Genomic DNA, 24,361 nt, shown 5'->3' on the forward strand with positions numbered 1-24,361 from the left:
GTCCATTTCTATTATCTTTCCCACTTGGCAGGCCTGATATTGTCATCCTCCAAAAGCATGGCTGCCTATGACTTTGGTGGATAGATGTAATGCTATTTCGTTTTGTCCATCCAAGATCCGGGAAACATTTATTGATGCCTACCGTGGGTTGAGTATTTTGTTAGGGGCTGGGGATACAGTGATTACCAGGGTAGTTCACAGTGGGGGGGGGGGGCAGGTGGACACCAGATAGTCTATAACAGTAGCTAAGTGCAGTCATAAAGATATGTGGGACCTGTCAGGTGAACACAGCCATCTGGGGCATCTGGTGGGCGGAGGAGAGGGGAGGGCTCCACTCAGGTACGGCGGACTTCACTGTTTTTACCAGAGGGTGGTGAGAGAGCGGGCTGGAGAAGCAGCATGGTCGCTCTGTGACAGGCTTGCTCCTCGGCTTGCTGACAGGTGTGCAGGAGTCTGCGAAGGGGATGCAGCTGAGCAGCTTAGGTGTATTCATGCTCTAGAAGAATCCCTCTGGAGGCTGTGTGCCATGTGGTTTCCAGGGGCAAGGACCGGGCAGCGAGAGTAACAGGGTGAGAAGGCTGAGGTACCACAAGTATTCCCTCCTGCGCTACCTTGAGTAAGCGTTTATTGAGCACCTGCTCTGTGCCCTGGCCCCGTTAGACCCTTGGAATATGTGTTCACGCAGGAGAACAAAAGAGAGAAATAGTAATGAGATTTTTTTGGGGGGGAATTATTAATACCAGATAAATTGCAGAGTTTGCTGGTTAGAATCAGGACACACTTTTGAAGACATGCTTGCCTATAGAGGGATACGTTGATTTGGGATATTTGATCTTGGATTTTGGATCAGCACTAACAGAATTGGTCTTTTCAGTGGTGCAGATTAGTAAAGCCCTGGAGGTGTCAAAGATTGATGATTCCACTCTGTAGATTATTCTGGGCCTGGGACCCTCATGTTTCTGCACACGAGCACTTCTCCCAGAGAGAGGGGAGTGAAACATCAGTCTGACTTGCTGCTTGTTAGCAGATGTGGTAAAAAAGGTGATGAAATTAACACTTCATCTTTGAAATTGGGTTGCACATTGTCCGTGGGCTTGTTCTAGTCTATAGTTCTTACTTTCTCCCAAGTGTGGGTGACTCAGGGTCTGGATGCATCTGGTGGGCGACATTAACCTTGGAAACCTAGTGTAGGCTAATAGCCCAGTAATGAACAACATGCATAGTGAGTTTACCAATTACAGTAATTATTTGCAGTATCAAAGAAGTTGCTGTGGTCTGAAATAAAGATGTAGAACTTATTTTGTTATTTATTTGATACTTATTTTTACTTGATCTTCGTTGATATAGTTTAAGAGTGGGAACCTTAAAATCATAATGAAAACTCCCCGGGGCACTGGAGAGGTATTAAGTACCCACCTCATAGGGTTATTGTGAGAATCTTATGACTTAATAAAAGCAAAGCTTAGAGTCGCTGCATAGATTAAATGTTATATAAATACTTCCCATTATTAGTGATCTAATTTTGAAAACGAATTGGAATTTGCATGGAACTAACAACAGGTGAGAATCAGGATAATACTAGATAATGCAATATTTGGATAATGCAAGACAATAAAACATAGATGATACTATGTTATAGCACCTTTGACTTCACTAGCAACACAGTCAATGGGCAGACTAGTAATTTTTAAATGCATAGATTCTAAGAAAGTTAAGTGTTGATAGTTGTAGCCTCAAGTTTGAAAAATACTTAAGAACTCGGGACTAGGCAAATATAATATTTGGGCTGTGACATTTTCCCCTCAGTCCCCAGTAATCATTGTGAAGAGCATGTGCAGAGACATAAAAGTCTGTGACTAAGGGGATAGCTCAGTCTGTTGAGCACTGTGCTCACCATCCCTGTTTCGAGAGGCATGAAACATTAATGTAAATTGTTCTGGATTTTCTGAGAGGTCTAAACTTCCTTAAATAGGGGATATATCAACTCTCAAATAGCAATATATATTCTGCAGTTCAGTAGGTTTTCAAGCCATGATTTTTATAACTACTTTTGGATTTGAAAATGCAGAATTTAGAATTCCTACTTGGGGACATTCTGTTCAATTCAGCGAGCCATTCATGAGATGGAATCGACGAAGATCCCGAGCCCCCTGTGGGTGAGGGATAGAAGCCTGTTTCTTGGCTGCCATGCCTTCTCATCAAAACAAGACAGCTCTACATGTGGATGGTATGACTTTATAATTACAATGAAAATATTTTCAGTCCAGGAATGAGGCCTGGGGGGGCAAGCAGTCAACATATGCATTGAATGAAATGGACACTAATCACCGGATGTGGCTGTGGACCGCCTCTCCTGGTGGCTAATCACTTCCTTGCCTCTGGCTGTGAGTTGGCACGTGGACTCTGTCGTGTTGGATATCTTTTGGAAGAACCAGAAGGGAACAACAGAGCTATGAGTGAAGCAGTTCATAAGGAAAAAAAGGAGAAAGGACGTTGAGCGGATAGGCGAGTGGGAACACGTCTCCGGTGCATGTCCCTAAGGTAGGGACAACCAGCCAGAGGGGAACTCGGCTCCTGCTGTGTATTGCGGGGCGTTGGCTCCTTCCACTGCCGGTGAAACCCACAGGCCGCGATGGCAAATGATAGTCAAGCATTTCCAGTGCCCTGCACTGTGCCCTGCACTGTGCCTCTGCCCGCCCCCCCCTCCCCATCGCCCACCGCCGAGACCTTCCCTACTGAAAAGGCAATGGTTTAAATTCATTTGGAGCCTCCTATGGACTCCATGTTTGTGTCTTCCCCGATTCCCATGTTGAAGCCCTAATCCCACTGCAGTGTTATCGGGAGGTGGGGCCTTGGGGACCGGCATCAGGTAATGAGGGTGAGGCCCTCGTGATGGAATCAGTGCCCTAATCTGCCTGGGAAGAGACCAGAGAGCGAGCTTGCAGTCTTTGCTGTGAGAGAAAAGAGCAAGAAGGCATCTGTCCGCAAGCCAGGAGGAAGGCCCTTAGGAGGAACGGAATCGGCTGGCACTTGATCTTGGATGTCCAGCCTCTGGAACTCTGAGAAATAAACATTTGTTGTGTAAGCCACCCAGTCTGTGGTATTGTCAGTGCAGCCCGAGCTCAGATACGATCTCTAGGCCGACTTTAAAAGAATCTGCCCTGCAGTCGTCCCTTAAACATTTAAAAGTATGGCACTGTCCATGTTTTTCGAAACTTCAGATCATCTTTAAGTCTTGAAAAAGTGTTAGCGGCTGAAGATTGAAGTCAGCCGGAAAGGACTTGATCGCTTTTCTTTGAAGTCTAGAACGGAGTCATTGCTGAAGTTGAATATCCGTGTGTTTTATTCCAGACGCTTTGAAACATGAATAATGGTGTTGGGAATACTTGAGTCAGCATGTGAAGAGCAAAAGGCAGTGCATTCAGTGTCTGCCCAGTGATCAGAGCCAATTAAGCAGGGGGAAAGCAAGCAAACGCTGGTGTGGGCAGGAGCGGTAAAGCTTTCGTCTGCCCTGTTCTCAGGATGCAGGACTCAGGATAATTACAAAAGGTATGCAGTATCAGCAGAATGCAACTTAGGAATTAAGAATCAGCAAGCAGACCTCGGAGTTCTCTGCCCAGGAAAATTTGCTCTCTGAGACTAGCCGGTGGTGTTGCCCTGTGTGCTAAGAAGCTTTCCATGCCGTGGTTAAGCAGATGGCTGGCTTCTGAGATTTTTCTGGTGGCCGTTGCCTAGTTAAAAAAAAAAAAAAAAAAAAAGTCTTAAAATATTGCAGAAGTGCAGGACTGCAAAAATAATAATTTCCTAGCTCTACCGTGAACTTTTCCCTAAACTGGTTGTTAGGATTAGGCTCGCTTTTGCTCTTTTGAGGTCTTCTTCTCCGGCGCTGTAACTCATGACACTATCAATGTATGTTAGGAGATTTGTCTCCAAGGCAATCTCTGGACTCTGCCTGTTATAAACATTGTCTGGCAATTTTTTTTTAAAGATTTTATTTATTTATTTGACAGAGAGAGACACAGTGAGAGAGGGAACACAAGCAGGGGAAGTGGGAGAGGGAGAAGCAGGCTTCCCACGGAGCAGGGAGCCTGATGTGGGGCTCGATCCCAGGACCCTGGGATCATGACCTGAGCTGAAGGCAGATGCTTAACGACTGAGCCAGCGAGGTGTCCCTGTCTGGCAATTTTTTAAAAGGGAATTTTTCCGGACTCTTTACATTTGTTAAAGAAGCAACCTAGACCGCTCTTTCAAAAGTCACATTTCCTGGTTTTCACTGTTTGTGTGTTTTCAAACTTGTGAAAGAGATTTTGGGGTTGGTTGTGTAACTGGATTTGAAGTAAATACATAAATACATAAAATACATAAATCTGATAGTATACTTCGTAAGAGATATTTTAAGTCATTTAGGGGTAGCTGTTTGTACTCGGCAGGGAACAGTTGGATTTCAGTAATGTTCACGAACTATTCACTAGTATCCACTAATAATTCACTCATGTCTTCATATTAGGGTTAGGTGGCTGGTGGTATTTCCCATAGGGCACTGTCCTTCACAGGTCATCTTCCCAGAGGACTTTGATAGTTACCCTGCTGTACTTGGATGAGGAGCCCCGCTCTGGACATTAAAGGACAAAGGGCCACCACGCTGTCCATTCCAGCAGGTCAGAGTGATGGTGGACTGAAGAGGCAAAAGCTGGGAGCCCAGAGGGCCTTCCCTTTTTGGGCCTTGGATTCCATCCCTCTTCCTTCTCACACAGCTGTCCATGTGCCCTTGAGGTCTTCCACAAGCTGATGGGTTGAAATTGGTCTGGAATTTGATTGTTCCACAGACTTTCCAGGAATCATTAGAGCTTTACTATTTAATACTATAGCCACTAGCCACATGTGTGGTTGTTTAAATTCAATAAATTAATTATGATGAGATATAATTAAACATTATGTTTAACTTAAAAATTCCTCTGGTGCACTCACCACATTGCAAAGGCCCAAGAAGGCCCATGTGGCTCGCGGCTACCGTATTGAATAACACTGCATGTGCTTTTGCACACTGGCCTCTATAGAGAGGCAGTGGTGTGCCCCAGACCACACAGCTGGGCAGTGCAAAATCAGGTGGTTGGACTTGCTTCCCAATTGTTTTTGCCTGTACCATGCAGTCCTTCAATTTTGGGCATCACAGCTTGAACTAAAACGTTTGTCCCTGGAGTATCCACATCATTCTTCCAAAGTTTCTGGGAGAGACTCAATAATTAAGAGTTAGAAATTCTTTCTTACTACATAATTTTGGTTTTACAAATATTTGTGATTCGTCTTTGGCAGTTTTGTGTGAATGTGTGAGACATGTGTGCCATGTGTCAGGAACCCCAGTGTATATGATGCCCGTCACAGAGGTGTATATAGGGATCTGGAATCACATGGGAGAGGAGTTGGTTGTTACTTTTGAAGTTATCTTAGTTCAGTTCTGCACACACGTGTGCAGTATCTTGATGAGGCTGTTGATTTTGAGAGAGCGTCTCCGTAAATGAGTTTCACTTCTTCCCACAGCTTCTCATGCATCTGGGGTTTTCTTCATATCAAGCTAAAATGTTCTTTCCTTTAATTTCTACACATTGGTCCTTGTTTGCTCACAGAAAAGGTTTGCTCCCTCTGCCATGTGCAGCCCTGTTAATATTTGAAGACTTCTCCTGTCAGTCTGTCTTCTCTCTTGTGTGGTCAGTAGACCTGGTTCCTTCAGCTGTTCCCTATGGCACATGATTTGCAAACCTCTCACCACTCTGTTTGCTTCTGCTGGACTGACCCCAGGGCACGGCTCAGAACTGTGTGTGAAGTTCTACTGTTCATCTGAATGGAGGTCCTGAATAGATACATTTGGAAAATCTCAAGTCTTTCTTGAGGGAAAAAAAATGTCTACTCTCATCCACATGTAGGAAATATATTAACTTTGTTTCTTTGGTAAGAAGTAATACAGTTGTCTGTAATAAATGTGTGTTACTTTTATAATAAAAATATTGTACAATTTTCATAAAAATAAAGCTTCTCTTTACAATCACTGTATTGGGTAGAATTTGGATGTCATGAGTGGAACAAAAAACCATGTTCCCAGTCTCCCACCCTTCCTTCCTTCCTTCCTACCATCCATCCATCCATCCATCCATCCATCCATCCATCCATCCATTCAACCAACTACCAATCTTTGTGTGCTTGCTGTGGCAGGAACTGGGCTCTGGGGACACAGTGAGGAACAACAGAGTGATTTTTTCCATGAAGACAGGTACTAAACAAATGGTAGAGTCATTCCTGCAGTGGGAAAGATGTAGTAGAACCGTGTTTAATTCTCCTTGATGATGCTTGTCAACCGTATGATCCTCAGCAGGGTTTTGAGTCTGTTCTTGTCTGAAATGGGAGTGCTCTTTGGAGTAGCTTTCTGATGGGATAGTTGTAAGACTTCAAACGTTTGAGCACAAAGGTGAGATTTCTGTAAAGGTCATGCTAATATTGTGCATTGTCATTATAGATGAGTAACATTTGGGGGGAAGTAAGAGTTGACCAAGCTACCATGCTAATGTCCGTTTCTTTTTCACATATTTCTTCCCCCTGTGCATTTCTTTCACTGTCTTATTATGAATTTTTTCAAACGTACAGAAAAGTTAAAGGAACATTACAGTGAGCACCCATATACCACCTCCTGGTTTCTGTCATGTGCATTGTACTGGGTCAGGCACTTGTCCATCCTTCTGCCATCGTCCAGTGTTATTGAACTTGTATTCACAGAGAAAGACGCATAATGGTTATGGTGATGAGACACCATTCTGCACACAGTGCTACTCTACTAACTTATTGAATGTTCGTGACAATGCTAAGAGATTAATCTTCATTTTATGGAAGAGGAAACTGAGGCCTACAGGTGGAATGTTTGCTTAGTATCACACAGCTGGTGAGGGGTAGAGTCAGAGAGCTGGTAATCCCTCGGATTAGGCCAGGTTTTTACATGTTTTTAAACTGTAGAACTAATAGAAAAGAGAATCGAGGTAACCTCTGGATTTGGTTTAAGCTGCTGCTTTGTGGTAGGCACTGTGCCAAGACCTGGGCTTACCCAGGTCTCCTTGGAAGGATTGATGTTGTAATATAAACAGCTTCACTGGAATAGTTAGAAGCGAAGGGTTTTAGTGAAGAAAAGTTATATGACTTATCTAATTTTACTTCAAAGTCTTTGCACAAAAGTAGTTGCTTCTTTGGGGTGTTTGTGACAAGATAAGTGATTCCAGCAAATGAAGACACTACCTATAGGGAAGTGTCTTACTGTTTGCAGATTTATTTCCTTTTGCCTTAGCAGAGGAAAGTAGTTTGGGAGAAAGGTATCAAGGATAGTTCACGTTAGCCATAAAATATATTCTGACTAATGGTAGTTCTTAGACGATTTATGGCAAAGTGTGTCTAATTACATTTCCCAAGACATCATTTTTTTAAAAGATTTTATTTATTATTTGAGAGAGCACGAGAGAGCACAAGCAGTGGGGAGGGGCAGAGGGAGAGGGAGCAGGGAGCCCGACATGGGGCTCCATCCCAGGACCCTGGGATCATGACCTGAGTGGAAGGCAGACACTTAACTGACTGAGCCACCCAGGTGCCCCCAAAGCATCTAATCATTAAAAAAAAAAAAAAAAAATACATTGTTCCTTCAGTATTTTTTCCTTTTTACCTTTTTCAACATTTTTGTCTAAATTAACTGGCACATCACAAAAAGTGCAAATGAAAACTCAACAAGGGGCCATGAGCTCAGCCAGGAGGCTCACATCAGTGGGAATGTGTGGACACGTTTTTGTATATTGCTGCCCCCAGGTCCCTTGCCTTAAGAATATGCATTGTTGGGCAGGGTGGGGTGGGGAACTCATCAGGGAGGGTATCCAGGAGGCGGACAGGGGGCTGCCATGACACCATTAGTCAATAGGTTGAATGTCAGTAAAAAAAATGTTTATACATCAAGAACAAAGGCATCCTCGGTGATACACATGTTTAGCACCACTGAAAATTTAGAAACTTCTCACTCCAAGCTCATTGACTTATTTGAGCAGGAAAAGGCTTTTTAAATAATAATTTAAAAAAAGAATCCAAGTTACAATAAACTGTTTTCACTTGTGGTCATTCCTTGATCAATATCTCTGTGAAGAAGATTGTTAAGAATGCCTCTTCTAGTAGAAAATGAGATAATGTGAGGGAGTTTGGAGTTTTGTTTTCCGGGTTTTCCTATTTGTCCTGTTAAAGAACTTGAAAGATACAGCATTTAAAAAAAATGCCTTTTTATTTATACATAGATCATTTATTTTGAGAACCTTTTTAATGGTCATTCATATATTGTATTTACTTTGGGAATCCGTGATCTGCCAGATCATTGCAAGTCACCCTTATCAGCATTACTCTGAAGTTGCTGTTCTGGATGACAGTTTTGTATAGAGGAGGGAGGAAACAAGAAAATGACATTTGTGGTCCCCTTGGGGTAAGGCACATGCAAGTGGAGAGAGAGTTTCCAGCTGGGTGATGAAGCCTGTTGCTCATTGCTTTTGTGTGTTGACTTGGTTCCCTGGATGGCTGCCCTAACCGTGGGGATCCTCGTGACTCCCACATGCCACAGATTCGAGATATTCTGTGCCCTACCCTCCTCCCGGAGTTTTTCCTGTGCTGTGGCGATTTCTTGACGGAGGGTAACACTAAAGCTTCTCTGTTTGGAGATTCAGCCCCTTCAGTGTGTGCAGATGCCGTGTGTTAAGGCTGAGCAGATTGATTTTGACAGCACTGCCTGAAGCACTTGCCCCATTTCTTTCCAGGAAAAATGAAAATCTTTCTGCTTTTTTCCCCCACACTCTCTATTTTATAAAAGCCACATTATAAACATCTTAATAGTAGTAGGATTAGAACAGTGTTTTCAGAAGTCCTCACTTGGTCACAGAATTATGGAACTGAAAGGAAGAGATCTGGGATGACCTGTCATATGTCCTTGCTTTCTAAAGCACCGAGGGCAAAACCATCCCTGGAAAATAAGGAAATATTTTGATCTCTAGGTTTTCACTAATTCATAGTAACTCAATCAGTTTTTTGTTTCAACAGCAAGTTAAAGGAACTTATTCTTAAACCTGAAAGCAGAGCCCGATAGAGCCATGGGGTCCTTTAAAAGTGGTCTTGTTCACAGGGCGCCTGGATGGCTCAGTCGGCAAAGCATCTGCCTTTGGCTCAGGTCATGATCCTGGGGTCGTGAGATCGAGCCCCGCATCGGGCTCCCTGCTCAGTGGGGAGCCTGATTCTCCCTCTCCCTCTGCCTGCCACTCCCCCAGCTTGTGCTCGCTCGCTCGCTCTCTGTCAAATAAATAAAATCTTAAAAAAAAAAAGTCTTGTTCATGCTCTGCAGAGAGGAGGAAATAAGCCCAGAGAGGCTAAGTGGTTTGCCCAGCATTGAACAGCCAGCCAATGGCAGAGCTGAACTTGGGACTCACACCTTCTAACTACCAGCCTGGTGTTTGCTCCACCCAAGTCTTGTCCCTAGCGGTTAAGTTGTCATGTAGATGACCAGCTGCTGAGAGTGGGTCACCGAGGGGGCCATCCTTCAGCCAACACTTTGGAGAAGGTGTACACCAGGATAAGGGTGATGAAGACACGGTCCTGCCCTTGAAGAGCCAGCAGTCCAGGAAAGGGTTTGCAGGCGTGTGGTACAGTTTTTAAAGTTCCTTCTAGCTCTGTGATTCTAGCTGCTTTAAAAAAATTTTTGATTTTCACGTCCCCACAAAAGCAAGTGCCTTGTGGTTAAACCATCACGAGAGGTGAAGTTGTGTGCGGTGTCTAAAAGGGGAAGGCAGGCAGGGTGGCCGATCGTCACCCAGGTCCCTTATCAAGAGGGCGCCAGCGAGCAGGGGGTCAGAATAGGAATCTGGATGGTTTGGGCAAATGGCAGCACGTAGAGCTTGGGAGATCAGCAGTCAAGAGGAAGGGGGGACATTCTGAGCTGGGGGTGGGGGCAGATGAGGAGTTTAGAGGCGGAGGGTAAGTGATGAAAGGTGCTTCTGTCTCTGCCAACCGAAGACGGGGGTTTTCACGTGCACGTTTGCCACTGGCTGTCAGAGAAGCACCGGCCCTCACAGGGCCCCGTGTGTGTGGACTTTGGCAGGCTGTGCTTTTCGGTCAAGCGCACAGCATGGCGGGATTATCCTGTCAGCTCAGAGAGGTGCTGCGTGTCTGGGTGGAGGCTGGCTCCCTGTCTGGGTCTCCTCTAGTACTTTTCTTCCCTGCACATTACTTCTTTTCCACCAAGAGCATCCTTAGCTCGCAGCTCACTCAGCCGAGGTTTTCCTGGAGGATCCATGGGACCCGAAATCTTCAGTTTAGGCCCTTAAAATTGGGCAGATGCATGGACTTTAAACACATACACAGATTTGAGATGAATTCAGGTGTATTTCCTTTTTTCCAAATAGCTGTGTGTGTGGCTGCTCTCATTTAGTGGAAATGTGGATGATTTGACAGTATTGGCGGGGGGGTAAAAGAATATATTATTTTCCAAGCAGTCAGAAAAGAGGGCACGTCTTCAAATATTGGGTTCCTACAAAAGGGGAATCGCTGGAGGAAGAACTATTTTCAAATTAATGAAGAAAACAGTTATGACATTTTTCTAACATGGATAGGAGTCTGTGCCTCCGGTGGGGAGACCCAGTGATACTCATGATCAGGACCTCTTCCTCCAAGAGCTCTCAACTGGGGATAATTCACTTGTTTGTGCTTAGAATTCCCTTGCTTCTCTGATGACCCAGTGGCAGAGGGACATCTTTACTCACAAATAGTGAAATTGGCTCGTATGTTAAAGTAATCTCTCTCCTTCCCGCAAGATAGGGAAGTGTCAGTAGGGTCCTTAATTTGAATCAATCCTTTTCTTAATGTGAAGTGCTTCGGATGATAGGCCGGTGCATCTTCTAATTACTGACTAGCCCGTTACTTAGTGGAAAGAGGCTTGTTTTCGGAAGCTCGATGTCAGCGAGGCCCATTTATGTGATAATCACAAGCAGAGGACAGAGGCTTGCTGTATTCTGGGGTCCAGAGGGAAGACTTACATCAGGCCGTTGGCCCCGAGCCGCCAGGCGCTGCGCTAAGTGAAGTGTGACGTGGACAAGCCCTTGGAGGCGCAGAGAAATTATTGCCCAACATGAGAGGGCTTTGAGGGTGAGTAAGGTAAAGGATGGTGGGAGCCCCACAACTTGCTGTGGGCTGGTGGCAAGAAGCAGCGAGAGGCTCACCTTGTTGGGTGCTTGTAGGGGACATGGGTCTAGCAGCTCATGGACATGGGTCCGGATTCTGACTCCTAGCTGCGTTGTTGGGGCAAGTGGGGTTGAACCTCTCTGCGTCTTGGTTTCCTCATCTATAACCTGAGGCTTAGGGTACATTCCTCACCCCATTAAGTGCAGTAAGGTGGCTTCACAAATGTCTCTGTGCCTTCCTTCCCTCCTCGCAGACAGCCCCTCAGAGCAGCGGTGTGAACCAGAGTGTTGACGGAAGGCGTCCCTTTTGCTGTTTCTCTGAGCAGTCCAGAACGTGAGGCCTGCGCTTGTGGCATGAGAAGACCCGGGGCCCCCGGCTAAGTGAGCATTTGTTCCAAGCACGTCTGCTCACGCAGGCTTCAGACTCCCCAGCTTGGGGTTCTGCTAGAACGTGGCTGTCGGTCTGCCCTTGTGCTAGACAAGACCCTCCCTCAACAGCCACAGGCCCTGTGCCCAGGGAGGCCGGTAGGAAACCCGAAAGGCCTTCTGGGGCGATGGGTGTGTGTTGATGGGGCGTGAGTCAGGTTTCTGGAAATCACTGTAAGTTGGCAAGTTTTGTAATCGTGTCAGAGCTACCAAAAACAGAGATCAAACTGGCCCTTGAACATTCAGGAACTCTAACACGCTGGCTTCTAATGAGTTTAGAAAATGAACACTCTGTTGACTTACTAAATTTGAAAATAACGTTAGTGAATGTGAAGGGATTGTTTGGATGGGGCCTGTTCTGCGTACGTCCTTTGTGCAATCATTAGAGAACTTGAAAACCAAATTAGGTCCGGAGGACGTTTTATTTTCTGCTTTCCCTGTTGATTTATTGGTAGGTCAAGGGAGTTAGAAATTTATTTAGTTCTGCCTCTCAGAGAGCCACTATGACTGTTTGAACTATGACTATTATTGTTCTAGTCATCAGCCGGCTAGTGTGTGTTGAATTGTTGTTGGCTAGGCTCTCTGCCGAGAAGCTTTCACACACATCCCCTCATTTCATCTCAACATGCATGAGAAGTCGATACTGCTCTGTGTCCATTCACAGCTGAGGATGGGAGGCTTGGGGGAACTCAATAACTTGCCCAAGACACAGCTAGTACTTGGAGCTGGTGCAGGCATGCCCGTGTTGAGAAGCACCGCACCATTGGCCTGCGATAATGTCTGCAAGCTTCTTCGGGCATGCAGGATTCACGGGGTCTGTCCCTGCGGTTTCCACTGCTCTTCTTATGCTCTCTTCCCGTCTGTCTTTACCTTAAAATCTCCATGCAGATCCTGCAAATTTAGCACAGTCTGTAATGAACCCACCTAACCTTTTCAGCGAAAGGAGAGAAAGCCTGAAAAGGTGAAGTCCACCCAAGTCCCTGGCTCCCCCTCCCCCCCACCAGCCCGTGCTCAGTGCTTTAGGTTCTCGGTGTTAGACCAACATGCATCTTCCTGGATGCTTTCCCTTTCTGCTTGTCTTTGGAAGAATTAGAATCTGTTTTCCTGCCGGGAAGGTTTCTCAGGAAATCAAAAAGACATTTTGAGTAGAATGATGGAGTTTTGGCTAATCCCCCTTTATTCTGAAATGCTTTGCCCCGATTATGTCCCGGCCCCTGGCTGTGCTTAATGATATTGGCGAAAAAAATTTTTTTTTTCCAGAATTAAGACTAGGAATTTTTGCATTCTATCTTGTAAGTCCTTCCAAAACTTACAATTTGGGGATTTTGAAAAACACCACTCAGGAAGGAAATGTGTTTTTCTCTAGCAGTGGCTATTGAAATGACAAGCCAAGCAATTCACAGCTGGTGGCCTTCTTGGGGCAGGTGACCTATCGTAGAGCAGGATGGCCTTTGTCTACCTGAGGATGTGGAACCCCATCTTCACTGTCATTAGGCAGCATGGAAAAAGGCCCTGCCTCTAGATGGCATATTGAGTTAGCACTCAGGTGGGGGAATGTTTGAATGTCTCTGCTCACTAAGAGGGGGACAACAGTTAAGACTTGCCCAGACTGTATTTTAAAAGACCAGGCTAACTGCGCCATCCTGAAGAAGCCCTTCTAAGTTTCCAAGAAGCAAGATTTATGAAACAATTCTAATTTTATACATTTCCCAAATAGTGAATAGTACTCTTCGTCCCAAACATATTTGGTATATTTATGCTTATTTCACAGGAACTAACACATACTCAAACAATTTTAAATAATTTTAGTGGTTTATATTTGTTTTATCTTTGCTTTTATGTTGTGTCTCAGCTGTGATTTAATAACGTTCAGGGATGCATTCACCAATTTTAATATCCTTCCAATGGGGGAGATTATACTATATTAAATTATATATATAATTTGTAAATATGATTGTGTTACATATGTTATTATGTAATATGTCATATGATATGGAGTATTTCATATACACACACACACGCACATACATAAAATTGATAATCCTCTAATCCTGTAGTTTCTAGAAACACACTGTAGTTAAAAGGTAAGGAGACACAACATCATACCTCAGTTGTAGGTAACATAGGAACTCAGGCTTGCTGGCTTGGAAAATGAATACAGTTGTGTTCTTTTGCAAATATCACAGAGTTCCTGGGACTTCGTTTCCTTATCCTCAAAATGAAGGAATCTCACCGACAACTTCAAATGTCAGCTCTACACTGATTGAACTGCCCTATTAATCTCTCGGGCCACGCAATTTGGTGATATAACTGGGGTTAGCTTGAGTGTTTCAAAAGCAAGATTAATGAAAGCTCATTCTCCAGCTGTTGGGTGAGGAGATTAGTCAAGAATGTTGCCTGGTCATCTGAGTCTGGTTTGCTGGTGAGTGAGGGAGCCCTGTTACCTCACCAAATCCAGCCCTGGGCGAACTGCTCTTCACCGTCCGGTGGTGGGGCCAGCCTCCTGTCAGACCTCAGGGGCATTGCTGGGGCCTGGGGAAGTCTGAGACACGGGGCCCGAAGGACCGGCCCTGCCACCAACTCTGCATCCAGATGGCATTTTTGAGACCCAGCCCTGACAGCTCACTGGGATTTGGGAACTAAATATTTGCGTGTAATTATTATTTTTAAATTTTCAACAGATTTCCCTCTTTATGTCTTCCTAATTCCTGCTCCTCTTTCCTACCAACCTGTAGATTTACACTGTAAAATTTAGGACTGCCATTAATCTTTCTGTGCCTTGATTTCCTCAGCTGAAAGATGGTGATGCTCATACCAGCCTTTTCAGTCAGGGTGACCTGGGGGGTTAAAATGAGATAGCCAGTACCGGAAAGTGCTTCAAACTTAGAGCAGGAGGGTAGTGCAGTTATAATAAGAGTGTCTTGTCTGTCTTTATTCTTCTGTGACATTTATTTTATTTTATTTTTTTAAAATTTTTTATTGTTATGTTAATCACCATACATTATATCATTAGTTCTTGATGTAGTGTTCCATGATTCATTCTTTGTGCATAACACCCAGTGCTCCACGCAGAATGTGCCCTCTTTAATACCCATCACCAGACTAACCCATCCCCCACCCACCTCCCCTCTAGAACCCTCAGTTTGTTTTTCAGAGTCCATCGTCTCTCACGGTTCGTCTCCCCCTCCGACTTACTCCCCTTCATTCTTCCCCTCTTGCTATCTTCTTTTTCTTTTTTCTTAACATATGTTGCATTATTTGTTTCAGAGGTACAGATCTGTGATTCAACAGTCTTGCACAATTCACAGCGCTCACCATAGCACATACCCTGCCCACTGTCTATCACCCAGCCACCCCATCCCTCCCACCCCCCACCACTCCAGCAACCCTCAGTTTGTTTCCAGAGATTAAGAATTCCTCATATCAGTGAGGTCATATGATACATGTCTTTCTCCGATTGACTTATTTCACTCAGCATAACACCCTCCAGTTCCATCCACGTCGTTGGCAAATGGCAAAGATCTCATTCCTTTTGACGGCTGCATAATATTCCATTGTGTATATATACCACTTCTTCTTTATCCATTCATCTGTCGATGGACATCTTGGCTCTTTCCACAGTTTGGCTATTGTGGACATTGCTGCTATAAACATTGGGGTGCACATACCCCTTCGGATCCCTACATTTGTATCTTTGTGGTAAATACCCAGTAGTGCAATTACTGGATCCTATGGTAGCTCTATTTTCAACTGTTTGAGGAACCTCCATACTGTTTTCCAGAGTGGTCGCACCAGCTTGCATTCCCACCAACAGTGTAGGAGGGTTCCCCTTTCTCCACATCCCCGCCAACATCTGTCATTTCCTGACTTGTTAATTCTAGCCATTCTGACTGGTGTGAGGTGGTGTCTCACTGAGGTTTTGATTTGGATTTCCCTGATGCCGAGCAATGTTGAGGACTTTTTCATGTGTCTGTTGGCCATTTGGATGTCTTCTTTGGAAAAATGTCTGTTCATGTCTTCTGCCCATTTCTTGATTGGATTATTTGTTCTTTGGGCATTGAGTTTGATAAGTTCTTTATAGATTTTGGCTACTAGCCCTTTATCTGATATGTCATTTGCAAATATTTTCTCCCATTCTGTCGGTTGTCTTTTGGTTTTGTGGACTGTTTCTTTTGCTGTGCAAAAGCTTTTTATCTTGATGAAATCCCAATAGTTCATTTATGCCCTTGCTTCCCTTGCCTTTGGTGATGTTTCTAGGAAGAAGGTGCTGCGGATGAGGTCGAAGAGGTTGCTGCCTGTGTTCTCCTTTAGGATTTTGATGGACTCCTGTCTCACGTTTAGGTCTTTGAAACATTTGGAGTCTATTTTTGTGTGTGGTGTAAGGAAATGGTCCAGTGTCATTCTTCTGCATGTGGCTGTCCAATTTTCCAAACACCATTTGTTGAAGAGACTGTCTTTTTTCCACTGGACATTCTTTCCTGCTTTGTCGAAGATTAGTTGACCATAGAGTTGAGGGTCCATTTCTGGGCTCTCGATTCTGTTCCATTGATCTATGTGTCTGTTTTTGTGCCAGTACCATACTGTCTTGATGATGACAGCTTTGTAATAGAGCTGGAAGTCTGGAATTGTGATGCCGCCAGCTTTGCTTTTCTTTTCCAACATTCCTCTGGCTATTTGGGGTCTCTTCTGGTTCCGTACAAATTTTAGGATTATTTGTTCCATTTCTTTGAAAAAAAGTGGATGGTATTTTGATGGGGATTGCACTGAATGTGTAGATTGCTCTAGGTAGCATTGACATCTTCACAATGTTGGTTCTTCCAATCCATGAGCATGGAACGTTTTTCCATTTCTTTGTGTCTTCTTCAATTTCTTTCATGAGTATTTTATAGTTTTCTGAGTACAGATCCTTTGCCTCTTTGGTTAAATTTATTCCTAGGTATCTTATGGTTTTGGGTGCAATTGTAAATGGGATCAACTCCTTGATTTGTCTCTCTTCTGTCTTGTGGTTGGTGTATAGGAATGCCACTGATTTCTGTGCATTGAGTTTATATCCTCCTACTTTCCTGAATTCCTGTATGAGTTCTAGCAGTTTTGGGGTGGAGTCTTTTGGGTTTTCCACATACAGTATGATATCATCAGCAAAGAGTGAGAGTTTGACTTCCTCTTTGCCGATTTGGATGCCTTTGATTTCTTTTTGTTGTCTGATTGCTGTGGCTAGGACTTCTAATACTATGTCGAATAGCAGTGGTGATAGTGGACATCCCTGCCGCGTTCCTGACCTTAGGGGAAAAGCTCTCAGGTTTTCCCCATTGAGAATGATATTCACTGTAGGTTTTTCATAGATGGCTTTTATGATATTGAGGTATGTACCCTCTATCCCTATACTCTGAAAAGTTTTGATCAAGAAAGGATGCTGTACTTTGTCAAATGCTTTTTCTGCATCTATGGAGAGGATCTTATGATTCTTTTTCATTCTTTTGTTAATGTATTGTATCACGTTGTTTGATTTGCGGATGTTGAACCAACCTTGCAGCCCAGGGATAAATCCCACTTGGTCGTGGTGAATAATCCTTTTAATGTACTGTTGGATTCTATTAGCTAGTACTTTGGTGAGAATTTTTGCATCCATGTTCATCAAGGATATTGGTCTGTAATTCTCCTTTTTGATGGGGTCTTTGTCTGGTTTTGGGATCAAGGTAATGGTGGCCTCATAAAATGAGTTTGGAAGTTTTCCTTCCATTTCTATTATTTGGAACAGTTTCAGGAGAATAGGTCTTAATTCTTCTTTAAATGTCTGATAGAATTCCCCTGGGAAGCCATCTGGCCCTGGGCTTTTGTTTCCTGGGAGATTTTTGATGACAGCTTCAATTTCTTTAGTGGTTATAGGTCTGTTCAGGTTTTCTCTTTCTTCCTGGTTCAATTTTGGTAGTTGATACATCTCTAGGAATGCACCCATTTCGTCCAGGTTATCTAATTTGCTGGCATAGAGTTGCTCATAATATGTTCTTATAATTGTTTGTATTTCTTTGGTGTTGGTTGTGGTCTTTCCTCTTTCATTCATGATTTTGTTGATTTGGGCCATTTCTCTTTTCTTTTTGGTAAGTCTGGCCAGGGGTTAACAATCTTGTTAATTCTTTCAAAGAACCAGCTCCTAGTTTCATTGATCTGTTCTACTGTTCTTTTGGTTTCTAGTTCATTGATTTCTGCTCTGATCTTTATGATTTCTCTTCTCCTGCTGGGTTTAGGCTTTATTTGCTGTTCTTTCTCCAGCTCCTTTAGGTGTAGGGTTAGGTTGTGTATTTGAGACCTTTCTTGTTTCTTGAGAAAGGCTTGTATTGCTATATACTTTCCTCTCAGGACTGCCTTTGCTGTATCCCAAAGATTTTGAACAGTTGTGTTTTCATTTTCATTGGTTTCCATGAATTTTTTTAATTCTTCTTTAATTTCCTGGTTGACCCATTCATTCTTTAGTAGGATGCTCTTTAGCCTCCATGTATTTGAGTTCTTTCCGACTTTCCTCTTGAGATTGAGTTCTAGTTTCAAAGCATTGTGGTCTGAAAATATGCAGGGAATAATCCCAATCTTTTGGTACCGGTTGAGACCTGATTTGTGACCTAGGATGTGATAATTCTGGAGAATGTTCCATGGGCACTAGAGAAGGATGTGTATTCCGTTGCTTTGGGATGGAATGTTCTGAATATGTCTGTGAAGTCCATTTGGTCCAGTGTGTCATTTAAAGTCTTTATTTCCTTGTTGATCTTTTGCTTAGATGATCTGTCCATTTCAGTCAGGGGGGTGTTAAAGTCCCCCACTGTTATTGTATTGGTGTCCATGTGTTTCTTTGCTTTTGTTATTAATTGCCTTATAGAATTGGCTGCTCCCATGTTCGGGGCATAGATATTTACAATTGTTAGATCTTCTTGTTGGATAGACCCTTTAAGTAGGATATAGTGTCCTTCCTCATCTCTTATTACAGTCCTGGTTTAAAATCTAATTTGTCTGATATAAGGATTGCCACCCCAGCTTTCTTTTGGTGTCCATTAGCATGGTAAATGGTTTTCCACCCCCTCACTTTCAATCTGGGGGTGTCTTTGGGTCTAAAATGAGTCTCTTGCAGACAGGATATTGATGGGTCTTGTTTTTAATTCAATCTGATAGCCTGTGTCTTTTGATGGGGCATTTAGCCCATTTACATTCAGGGTAACTATTGAAAGGTATGAATTTAGTGCCATTGTATTGCCTGTAAGGTGACTGTTACTGTGTATTGTCTGTGTTCCTTTCTGATCTATGCTGCTTTTAGGCTCTCTCTTTGCTTAGAGGACCCCTTTCAATATTTCTTGTAGGGCTGGTTTCGTGTTTGCAGATTCCTTTAGTTTTTGTTTGTCCTGGAAGCTTTTTATCTCTCCTTCAATTTTCAATGACAGCCTAGCTGGATATAGTATTCTTGGCTGCATATTTTTCTCGTTTAGTGCTCTGAAGATATCTTGCCAGTCCTTTCTGGCCTGCCAGGTCTCTGTGGATAGGTCTGTTCCCAATCTAATGTTTCTACCATTATAGGTTACATATCTCTTCTCCGGAGCTGCTTTCAGGGTTTTCTCTTTGTCTCTGAGACATGTAAATTTTACTATTAGATGTCGGGGTGTTGACCTATTTTTATTGATTTTGAGAGGGGTTCTCTGTGCCTCCTGGATTTTGATGCCTGTTTCCTTCCCCACATTAGGGAAGTTCTCTGCTATAATTTGCTCCAATATACCTTCTGCCCCTCCCTCTCTTTCTTCTTCTTCGGGATCCCAATTATTCTAATGTTGTTTCGTCTTATCATATCGCTTTTCTCTCGAATTCTGCCCTTGTGGTCCTGTAGTTGTTTATCTCTCCCTTTCTCAGCCTCTTTATTTTCCATCATTTGGTCTTCTATATCGCTGATTCTCTCTTCTGCCTCATTTATCCTAGCAGTTAGTGCCCCCATTTTTGATTGCACCTCATTAATAGCCTTTTTGATTTTGACTTGGTTAGATTTTAGTTCTTTTATTTCTCCAGAAAGGGTTTCTCTAATAACTTCCACGCTTTTTTCAAGTCTATCTAGTATCTTTAAAGTCATGATTCTGAACTCTAGGTCTGACATTGTACTAATGTCCGTATTGAGTAGGTCCCTGGCTGACGGTACTACCTCTTGTTCTTTTTACTGAGGTGATTTTTTTCGTCTTGTCATTTTGTCCAGAGGAGAACAGATGAATGAGAGAACAAAATGCTAACAGGTTAACAACGTCCCCAGCAAATATACTCTATACAAATCAGAAAAGACCTGAAACCAGGGGAGAAGAAAGGGAAAGAAAGAAAAAAGAAAGAGAAAAGAAAGAAAAGAAAAAAAAAAACAAAGAAAAAGATAAATATAAGAACAGAACAATACGGAAAAAACCAATTATGATCAAATATGATCAGGCTAGTGCATAGACCAGTGCCACACACTAGATTTTGGGCGTATTTTGGTCTGTTAGAAAAATGTGCCTCCTAAAATTTTAAAGGAAGAAAGACTTATATATGTACAACATAAGGGTTGATACAATGAAGGGATGGAAGATGACTGTAAATATGAAAATTATAAAAGATTTTATAAAAGGAATTGATACGATTAGAAGTTTGAAAAAGGTTTAAAAAATAAAAAGAAAATAAAAAAAAGGGAGAGAATGTGATCAGGCAGGAGACTAGAACAAAGCCATATACTAGTGATTTAGGGTATATTTTGATCTGTTAGAAGAAACTGTATCTCAAAATTTTAAAGCGAGAACAACTTATATATATATATATGCCAAAAATAAGGGTAACTACTATGAAGGAATAAAATATGAGTCTAAAAATGAAAAATAAAAAATGTTTTTTTAAAAAGGGATTGATAAGATGTTGGTTGAAAAAGGGAAAAAGAAAAATTAAAAAAAAACAGTTAAAAAAATTAACTTTGATGAAATAATGAATCATGGTCAAAAAAAGCCATGAATTCTATGTGCAGTATTCCCCTAGCGCTGGAGTTCTCTCTCTTCAATCGGTAAACTTGGTCTTGGCTTGCTGGCTGTTCGTGCTGATCTTCTGGGGGAGGGGCCTGTTGCCGTGGTTCCCAAATGTCTTTGCCGGAGGCGGAATTGCCCCGCCCTTGTCGGTCAGGGCTAAGCAAGCTGCTGGGGTTTGCTCTCAGGAGCTTTTGTTCCCTGTAAGCTCTCAGCACAGCTTTGGAGGAGCAGGGTGAAAATGGTGGCCTCCCAATCTCTACCCGGAGGAGCCGAGAACTCGGGGCCCTGCTCCTCAGTGCGCCCCCAGAGAAAAGCAGTCAATCACTCCCGTGTCCCCGGTCTCCGGCCGCTCTCCGTGCTCACCCGGCCTGTGACCGAGCGTTGCTATCTCTGGCACCCGACCCCCTGTGGAGTCTCCAAACCCAGCAGATCCCTGCAGTGCGTTCCCGCGCCGCTCCTCCCCGGGAAGGAAGGGGAGTCTCCCCGGCTCTGCCGCTTTTTGGGTCCCTGCTGGAGGAGCAGTGGCCCGACTGGGCCGCGGATCACAGTTTATGGCCACCCCGAGCTGAGAGCCCGCGACTCTGCTCCGTCTCTGCAGCCGGCTTCCCCGCTCCGATCCCTGGGAGCTCTGGCGCACTCAGGCACCCCCGGTCTCTCTGTGACCCCGAGGGTCCTGAGACCACACTGTCCCGCAAGGGTTCCACCCCCCGCTTAGCCACTGGAGCGACGTCCCTCCGCGGAGCCGACTTCTAACAGTTCCGATTTTGTGCTCCGCGGCTCTAGCACTTGCCAGAAGCGGCCGACGGAGGCCCCCTCCCCCGCCGTCTATCCTCCCGAATATCGCCTCGGATTCACTTCTCCGCACGTCCTACCTTCCAGAAAGTGGTCGCATTTCCGTTCAGAGAGTTGTTGCTACTCTGTTCTTCAGTCTCCTCTTGAGTTCGTAGGTGTTCAGAATGGTTTGATCCCTATTCAGCTGAATTCCCGAGACCAGACGAAATCCAGGTCTCCTACTCCTCCGCCATCTTGCTCCACCCCTCCCCCACTTTTAAAATGTTAGCATCGAATATGCTTCAGGGAGGGAGATCTCATTTTGAATGTCATTGATAGAGTGATGGCCTTGAAGTTATTACATCAGAAAATGTGCTTAAAAACTGTTAAGACCAAGCCATCCACTGTTTGTTTTCAAAGAATACGTGCAGACTTAGGAGAAGCAGTTGGTAACTGTGGGGCATAATGAAAAATGAGATCTCACAAATCTAGGGGCGCCTGGGTGGCTCAGTCGGTCAAGCATCTGCCTTTGGTTCAGGTCATGATCCCAGGGTTCTGGGATCAAGTTCGGCATCGTCGGGCTCCCTGCTCAGCGGGGCATCTGCTTCTCCCTCTGCTTCTGCCTGTCCCTTACCTTGCTCATGCTCTCTCTCTCAAATAAATTTAAAACGATCTTTTAAAAAAGGTCTTACAAATTTGTGTTGTACGTATCCTTTTAATTTAGTTGGAGAGAAAAAATGTAACGTATGGTTCATGAAGGTGAAGTGATTCGTTTTTTCCGCTAGATCTGTAGACTACGGTTCAGGATGGTAGCCACTAGCCTCAAGTAGCTATATTGTTTAAAATTAAATAGAATTCACTTACAATTTCAGTGACTCAGTCACATTAGTCACATTTTAAGTGCTTAGTGGCCACATGTGTCTAGTGGAGTGGGTTGGAGAGACAAGATATAGAACATTTCTAGAAGGTTCTATGAGATAGCGGTGCTGAAGAGAAGCTGTGAGGAAAGGCAAAAGAACACCCCCATCCTCCTTCTTCCCAAGGTTGCTTTTTAGAATTCAAACGGAGTCTCTGGCTTTATGTTATTCCATCTTAGCTATACGTTTGAAATTATTAAAGAGAACAGAAGGTAGTTGGGCAGGAAATCATGGCTCACTCCAAAACATCATTTGTTTCTCTACTGGGAACAAACCTGCCCTTCAGAATCTCATTTGGAAAATCCTGGAACCAGTTCTTTGCTCTCAGGTTGCACTTCTAGAAATAGACCAATCCAGTAGTCACTTAATCATGTTACATCTTGAATTGTCAAGTAATTATTTCCTGGGTATAAACCAAATCCTTATCTTTAGCAAAATAATCTCTTATGTTCCAAATTCACTCTCTCCACAAATCCATTTGGGCGCCACTATCAAAGGGTATCCAGAATCCGGCCACTTCCCATCACCGCCACTGACCACTGTGGTCCCAACCACAATCATTTCTCGCCACTTATTGCAGTTGCCTCATGACTGGGCTTCCTGCTTTCACTCTTGCCTTCTTACCCGCTTCCCAGTTTCTTCTCAACATGACAGAGAGCTCGCGTCAGTCCTGTGCCCACAGTCCTCTGGTGGTTTACCCTTTTATTCCAAGTAAAAACTAATGTGTGGGCGGTGGCCTGTAAGGCCTCTCAGATCTCACAGCCCCCTCCGCACCCCTTGTTACCCGCTGACCTCAGCCATGCTTGCTCTGTGCGAGCCACAGCGGGCTCTTCTCTATCCTTCTGTTACCACAGGCATATCTTGCCTCAGGGCCTTTGCACCTGCTGTCTCCTCTGCCTGCACCACGCTTGCCCGAGAGAGCCGCATGGCTCATTCCTGAACTTCGTTTACACCTTTTTCAACATCACTTCATTAAGAGGGCTTACCGAACTATTTAAAAATGCTACTTACCACCCCCCCTCCCCGCCCCACCGTGTCCACACAGCAACCCCTGTTCCCTTTCCTAACGAGACTTTTTTCTCATAGTACTTCTCATCATCTGGTATACCATCCATGTGTTTTACTTATTTATTTGTGTAAAGTCTGTCTCCTCTCAGTGGAATATAAGCTGCTTGAAGGCAGAACTTTATGCCTTTTTAATCTGAGTGTCTAGCACAAGGTAGATACTCAATATTTAATTATGGAAGAAAGAATTACTCAAATATTTGATGATGATAGATGCTACATACACACAAAGAACGGGATCAGATGGGTGCATTTAAAAGGGAAGTCTACGTTTCAGAACCAAAGGGTGCTCATCTAATTGAGCTTCATTTAACAAGAGAAACACAAAGATGCATCTTGCAGTGTCATCCTGCCTTCAGCCCCTTCCTCTCTAGGATTGCTCGGATTCCAGGCTCTGCTTTCTGGCTCACCCTACAAGAGCCTCCATTCTCCTCCTTCCTGCTCTTGACGGGCCACATGGGGGGCGTTTGAACCAGGGCTCCAGGGGTCCTATGTGGACAACTTGGGAAAGAGAACTAGGGGCTCCGATGTTGGCAGGTCCTTCTGGGAGCTGAGCTCCTGCAGATTTGTGTTTATTCTAAGGTAGCAGGGCCCCGTGTGTGAAGGACACAACCAGTGTGTACTGCTTTGGGAGGGGAGGGGGGCGCGTGACTTAGACATAAGGGGGTGGGTCCCTTACCCCACGCTGGGGAGTGGTTGATGCCAGACTGGGGCGCCCTGCCTGTTCCTGGCATCATGGGGAGAGCGTGGGAGTGGCTGGGAGCAATAAAGATGGGGGGTGCTTACCGTTGGCTGGTCCTCCCCAGGGCTGGGGCGATGGCTGGCTCAGCTGCAGAGGGCCTTGAGTTGCTGGTGGAAGGGTGCAGCCTGGTAGCAGCAGGTGTTTGGCCTGAGGATATTGACTTCTCACTTCCTGCCATTGTACCAAAGCTGATTTGGGCTGAAAAAGCTCTGC

The 24,361-nt window shown here is 44.2% G+C and overlaps 1 protein-coding gene across 1 annotated transcript in view; it reads left to right on the plus strand.

The window, feature by feature from the left end:
• Positions 1–24,361, plus strand: part of CARMIL1 (capping protein regulator and myosin 1 linker 1) — a 318,183-nt gene that overhangs the window by 82,669 nt on the left and 211,153 nt on the right. The gene's annotated exons all lie outside the window — the stretch shown is intronic.

The sequence above is a fragment of the Callorhinus ursinus genome, unplaced genomic scaffold, assembly GCF_003265705.2.
Source record: "Callorhinus ursinus isolate GAN/ISIS: 27379988/994484 unplaced genomic scaffold, GSC_fseal_2.0 scaffold26, whole genome shotgun sequence".
Taxonomy (NCBI): domain Eukaryota; kingdom Metazoa; phylum Chordata; class Mammalia; order Carnivora; family Otariidae; genus Callorhinus; species Callorhinus ursinus.